Below are 7,461 nucleotides of genomic sequence, written 5' to 3' on the forward strand. Positions count from 1 at the left end.
TTTTCGTCCTAGTCCGATGTGAATTATTCTCATTAATATCCTCCTTTCGGCCTGATGCGTAAAGGGACAATTTCACTCATAATATCCCTATGAGCTTCTTAGACGATGATAACTTTGGATCAGTGTGGGAGGCCCTATGGACATGACAATTAAAGATCAAAACTCAAAATGTTCTCGGTGAAAGGAAACTGAATTGTAATATAAATTGAGCCAAATCTTCAAAGATTTGTGTTAATGTTTATTCAGGTACTTTTTTTCATAATTTGATAAACTCGACATTTGTCGTATTCAATGGGTGATGGTAATTTCGGTAAACTGAAAACCCTCAACAAATTAGAGCAATTGAGGACATTGCTTTCCATCAATATCCAGCGGCGTCCATGCCATCTTAACAAGAGGATGCTGCATGACATATTTCCAAGACTAATATCCATAAGGGCACTATCACTGTCTCATTATGAGAATGATGAGTTGCCAAGTGACTTGTTTATCAAATTAAAGCACCTAAAATTTTTGGACCTTTCTTGGACAAATATAAAAAAGTTGCCAGATTCAATTTGTGTACTGTACAACGACTTAGAGACACTTCTGTTGTCACGTTGTTTTTATCTTAAGGAGCTACCTCTGCATATGGAAAAATTGATCAACTGCGTCACCTTGACATTAGCAAAGCCAAATTGAAGACACCTCGATCTACATCTGAGCAAGTTGAAAAGTCTCCATCTGCTAGTGGGAGCCAAGTTTCTTCTAGGTGGTAACGGTGGTTCGAGAATGGAAGATTTGGGGGAACTACATAACTTGTATGGATCTCTATCAATTCTAGGGTTGCAACATGTGGTAGATAGAAGGGAATCTCTGAAGGCAAACATGAGGAAAAAGGAACATGTTGAAAGGTTGTCTTTGATGTGGAGCAGAAGTTTTGCTGTCATTTATAGATAAATCTACTAGCAATTGACAGTTAGGTTCTAAAGATTTAGTTCTTTAACTTTGTAGGAATTAAGTGTGAAAGAGATGTGCTATTGAAAACATATTAGTATATATTATCGCATCAAGGGAGTTGACTTTAAGAAAGAGACAATGTAGTATTTATGTGGACATGGAAGTTGGGAAAAACGTTCTTCAATATGAAAATTTGGATTTGTTTACTTGCATCTTGGAATGAAAATTGATTTTAGATTGCTTGATTTGTTAATTTATTAGTGAGTTTGTTGACTTCTCCAGACAACCCTCTTCTTCTAAGAGTGGCATAAACTTTTTTTTCTTCCTCACGAACCCATTTGGTCGATCGGATTTTAGTTGTAGCTACTGGCTGAACGAGCTTAGAGAGATTATAGAGGTGTTGAATTCCAGACGAGGACCTTAGAAATCGTTCATAAGACTATCAAGTGCACAGATTTGGGACGCTCAGGCAAGGTAATTTGACATTGTTAAAAAACAGATAGATTTGATATGCTTTGAATTTGACTGATACAGTTATTTTTATCCGTGTAAATACTTTTATGTTAGAATTATTAGGAGATACAAGTTTGATCATCGTCTGATTAGCATATTCTATATATGTTGCTCCTCAATTTTAATCTACTTTGACAGTGTGTTAAATTATCTACGGATTATTCAATGCTCTGTAATTTACCTTTTGATGCACCATATTTATGTTAATACTTTGTAGGATATCATATGTAGAAGTATCAAACTAACTCAATAATTTATGGCATAGCATTTCATGCAACACATTATTAGTCAGTTGTTAGATGGCCATGAAAAGTTTAATGTCGGATAGTTCTATACGCGACATTTCACATCAAGATTTTCTCATGTAACTAATCACACTTTAGACCAGTAATGATAAGATCACAAATAATGTGTCTCGGACCACACAGGAAAGATAACCCGCTACTAGGTAAGTTCGGTGTATGAGCTCGATCTAGAAGGAAAATCCATTGCTTTCATTGACAAGGAGTTTCGAAATGATGGGGATACATGTTTGTTACGTAGCTACATTTTGTGTGTGTACTTTTATGCAATGGTTACCTAATCTCAGTTCAAGATTGAACTTCAACATGAAATCTTCTCACTCCACATATATAAATAAATTTGTAATGATCATTACTTATGTTTTTGATTTCTTAAATATAATTGTTCATGAATTTTCTGTCAATCATATTATTTAATTTGTTGCATCAATCATATAAAGATGAAATTGTTAAGATTGAATTTCCGAGTTGTGAAGTTACTTCAGACGAAAATTAAGCCCCAAATCTAACTAGATCTATTGAGAGAAACAGAAATCAAGTTTATCTGAAGAAATTTAAGGACAAATGTTATTTATATTTTCTTACATTTCTCTCAAATTATACTTCTTTCATTCTTAATTTATGAGTCACAATTTGAATTTCAAAAGTTAAATAAATTATTTAGACCATGAATTCTTAAATGAAATCTTAAAATGAATGGTTTGAACTTCAAAACAAGAAAAAATGTCACATAAATTTAGTATATTCAATCTTGCATAAATATATAATATCTTATATATCAAATTACAACAATAACACATATATACGGTTTACACCCCTCACGAGGCGCGGGCTCATTACCTAGTTATGAATATACGTAGACATCATTCACCTTCATTACTGCCGTCATGGATAATTATTACTCCAAAATTTGACTTGAACATGATATCTTAACGAATTAATGAAATTGTGTACAAACTAATCTAAACACTATTGTTATATCATATATTGTATATATAAAAAGAACTTCATAAAAAAAAGTATATATATATAACCACACAACATTCTAAACTCTCTTTTTTATTCGTATCAATCTATAATATGTAACTTTGATATTAATGTTGCTTTAGGGATTAATGTCATTTTGGCCTTTATATATAAGGAGGTTGCTTTGAAAGGTCATTCAAATCCATAAGATGCTGGTAACTTCTACAAGAAGAAGTTGCTCGGATGATAAATACTTTTTACTTCAAATCTTAAGGTTATGAGTTTGAGTCACTGAAAAAGCAAAAGAGCTAGGGAGGGGTTAAAAAATATAAAAGAATTGAACAGTTTCATTTACTTTTGGCACAACTTGTGCTGAGTCTTATGTGACCCCAATTGTAGTCTTTTCCCCTTCAATAACACAATAGAGCACATGGTTGGAGAGAACTGATGTATATAAGTTCAAACATATTTCTTTTGTTCAATATTTACTTAATAATCGTACTGAGTTAAAATATAAGTAGACATTGATAATTTCTCGGCTAAAAAACCTTTCATATACCATACTTGTGTTTATCACTCTAGCAATTAATGGGTAAAATAAAGCTTAATTGTGGATAGAGTAATGCATGCAAAAACACATGCATATAACATGCTAGAACTGCTAATGTGGTAACTCTATCACTGAACATTAAGCTATAATATACATCATCTTCTGTGGACGGCGCTGAAAACTTAATAGAAGAAGTCAATTATGAGGTTTTGAGACTAAAGGTGGAAGGTCAGAATCAAAATCTTGGAGAAACAAGCAATCAACAGGTAAGTGACTGCAACCTGTGCTTGAGTGATGATTTTTTTATTAACATAAAGGAGAAGTTGGAAGACACCATTGAAACATTGGAGGAGTTGGAAAAGCAAATTGGTCGCCTTGATCTAACAAAGTATCTTGATTCGGGTAAACAAGAAACAAGGGAATCTTCAACTTCTGTTCTTGATGAATCTGATATCTTAGGTAGGCAGAACGAAATAGAGGGACTGATTGACCGTTCGTTGTCTGAGGATGGAAAGAATCTGACTGTAGTTCCTGTTGTTGGAATGGGGGGCGTGGGGAAGACAACACTTGCTAAAGCTGTTTACAACGATGAGAAGGTAAAAAACTTGAGGAACATGTGGTAGATAGAAGGGAATCTCTGAAGGCAAACATGAGGAAAAAGGAACATGTTGAAAGGTTATCTTGGAAGTGGAGCAGAAGTTTTGCTGACAATTCACAAACTGAAAGAGACATACTTGATGAGCTACAACCAAACGCAAACATAAAAGAAATCGAAATCGCCGGATATAGAGGGACAAAAATTCCAAATTGGCTAGCTGATCATTCATTTCATAAGCTAATAGAAGTGTCTCTTAGCTACTGCAAGGACTGTGATTCCTTGCCAGCACTAGGACAGCTTCCTTGTTTAAAATTCCTTACCATTAGAGGGATGCATCAAATAACAGAGGTGACTGAAGAGTTCTATGGTAGTTCATCCTCCACAAAGCCATTTAACTCTCTTGAGAAGCTTGAATTCGCAAAGATGCCGGAGTGGAAGCTGTGGCATTTACAGAGACTCCCCTGTCTCAGAGATTTAACTATCCACCATGATGGTAGCGATGAAGAGGTTCTTGCTGGTGAAAAATGGGAGTTGCCTTGCTCTATTCGAAGGCTTAGCATATCCAATCTGAAAACATTAAGCAGCCAACTTCTCAAAAGCCTCACCTCTCTTGAATACCTATATGCTAGCGAGTTACCTCAAATTCAGTCACTGCTGGAAGAAGGGCTTCCTTCCTCTCTTTCTGAGCTAAAATTATTTAGCAATCATGATCTTCATTCACTACCGACCGAAGGACTTCAGCGTCTCATGTGGCTTCGGTGTCTAGAGATTTGGGATTGCCCTAGTCTCCAATCTCTTCCCAAATCGGGGTTGCCCTCCTCCCTCTCTGAGCTGTGCATTGGGAATTGCTCTAATCTCCAATCTCTTCCCGAATCGTGGATGCCCCCTTCCATATCTAATCTAAATATTTGCAAATGTCCATTGCTCAAACCACTCCTAGAATTTAACAAGGGGGATTACTGGCCAAAAATTGCTCATATTCCCACCATATATATTGATGGGGAATACCAGTAATGATTAAAAAAATTGGTGCTCTGATAAATTGTAAGTTAAAATTCTTTATTTTTTTTGTTTACTTCCCTTTTCTTGCTTGTTAATTCTTTTCCTTTGTTAAATCCTTGAGCAGCACAAAGCGCCTATTGCCACTGTGAAGCGGAGGAATCATCTTTGGATCGGGATGAATTTAATTTTAGATGACAGCAAAAAAGGTGATATAACGAAAGCTGGTATATGTTGGAATTGAAATTATTATAGCACTTCATATATGTTTGTTCTTTCCGTTTTTCAGTGAGTTAGTTGATCAAGGACTAAGGAGAATGGAGGTTTAGAGTAATGCACATGCTCACTCATAAATGCATAGCTCTAATAGAATTCAGAGGTATACAAGACACAAAGTTTGTTTCCTATCTCCATTTTTCTGTTTACATTCCTTTTCCTTGTTTGTTAATTCTTCTTATTTTTCTTCATCTATTGCCACTGTGTGGAGCGAAGAATTTTCATTCTAATTTTAGATGACAAATAGGTGATATGTTGCAACTTATGTAATATTTAAACTTGCTCTGAGTCATTGTAAAAGAAACCGAGTGTAGGTTAGAATTGATAATTTGCTCTAGAAGGTTGATAGCACAAAGTAATGCCAATGTAGTAGTGGGAGCCAAGTTTCTTCTAAGTGGTCGCAGTGGTTCGAGAATGAAAGATTTGGGTGAACTACATAACTTGTATGGATCTCTATCAATTCTAGAGTTGAAAAATGTGGTTGATAGAAGGGAATCTATGAAGGCAAATATGAGGGAAAAGAAACATGTTGAAAGGTTATCTTTGGAGTGGAGCGGAAGTTTTGCTGACAATTCACAAACTGAAAGAGACATACTTGATGAGCTACAACCACATACAAACATAAAAGTACTGCAAGATGTTGAAGTCGTTGCCAGAGCATATGCAGGAACTCCTTCCATCTCTTAAGGAACTGCAACTATGGCGTTGTCCAGAAATAGAGTCCTTTCCTGAAGGAGGATTGCCCTTCAATTTACAAGTCCTTCAGATCAACAAGTGCAAGAAACTGGTGAATGGCGGAAAGGAGTGGCAATGACAGAGACTCCTCTGTCTCGAACAATTAGAGATCAGCCATGACGGCAGTGATCTTGCTGGTGAAAACTGGGAGTTGCCTGGCTCTATTCAAAGTCTTACCATATCCAATCTGAAAACATTAAGCAGCCAACTTCTCAAAAGCCTCACCTCTCTTAAATATCTACGTACTTATAATTTACCTCAAATTCAGTCACTGCTGGAAGAAGGGCTTCCCTCATCTCTTTGTGAGCTACATTTAACTAGCCATCATCATCTCCATTCACTACCAACCGAAGGTCTTCAGCATCTCACCTGGCTTCGACATCTACAGATCTGGAATTGCCCTAATCTCCAATCTCTTCCCAAATCTGGGATGCCCTCCTCCCTCTCTGTGCTGCACATTTGGGATTGTCCTAATCTCCAATCTCTTCCTGAATCGCGGATGCCCTCCTCTCTCTCTCAGCTGTACATTTTGAATTGTCCTAATCTCCGATCTCTTCCACTAAACAGGATGCCCCCTTCCATCTCTAAACTATCTATTTACAAATGCCCATTGCTCAAACCACTCCTACAATTCGACAAGGGAGAATACTGGCCAAAATTGCTCAAATTTCCACCATAATTAGTAATGGAGAATTCCAGTAATGATTAAAGGAAATGGTGCTCAGATAAATGTAAGTTCATTCTTTCTTTTAAATTATTTTGTTTACTTCCCTTTGCTTGCTTGTTAGTAATTCTTTTCTCTTGTTTAATCTTTGAGCAGTGCAAAGTGTCTATTGCCAATGTGAAGCTGAGGAATCATCTTCAGATCGGGATGAGTTTGGTTTTAGCTAGAAAAAAAAAGAAGGTGATGGGAACACTGTAGATGAAATCTTAATGAACTAGAAATTACCATGTACATATATGTTTATTGTCTTTGGAAATTCATCTCAATAGCAATTCATCCTAGGATTCATCTTCAGATTGGGATGAAATTCTTCTTTGTCAATGTAAAGAATCTTATAAGACTCTTTTCTTGTCTATTAACCTACTATGTTCTCCCTCAACTTGCAGACTGGAAAAATTATTCGCCATCAAGAAAGTTGTTCGGATTTGTTCCCCATTTCCCGCTCTTCCACAAAGATAAAGGGTTCAAAGGAATGCAACCTCACTTTATCTGTCAGGTAGCCAAAACCTTGAAATTTAAAGAATTTGGAAAAAACCTTCAATATCTGCTTCCATTATTTAAGGCTGTTCTATCACATTGATTTCAAGTTTGATGTGACTGCATTTGATAGCAATTACTGACCTTTTTTCACTATTTGGATATTTAGCACAATAGCTTTTGTATTTGTGTGTATATAAACCGAAAAATTGTAACTAAAAACCTGACTAACCTATACTTGTTTGTAATTGATGTAGTCTATCCCTCAGCCACACCCAGACTGTGTCGGATCGATGTCAAGTGGTGTTCATTATCTGCCTTGGGACACAAAACTTCTAACGGAGAGTTTTGCTTCTATATGTCTGATCAAGGCAAGGACTGA

The 7,461-nt window shown here is 36.0% G+C and overlaps 1 pseudogene; it reads left to right on the top strand.

Annotated features, from left to right (window-relative positions):
* Nucleotides 1-276: 276 nt before the first annotated feature.
* On the top strand, nucleotides 277-6,557 carry LOC125832899 (putative disease resistance RPP13-like protein 1; annotated as a pseudogene).
* Nucleotides 6,558-7,461: the final 904 nt, after the last annotated feature.

Source organism: Solanum verrucosum, unplaced genomic scaffold, assembly GCF_900185275.1.
Source record: "Solanum verrucosum unplaced genomic scaffold, falcon-dt-bn FXZP01000016.1, whole genome shotgun sequence".
NCBI lineage: Eukaryota > Viridiplantae > Streptophyta > Magnoliopsida > Solanales > Solanaceae > Solanum > Solanum verrucosum.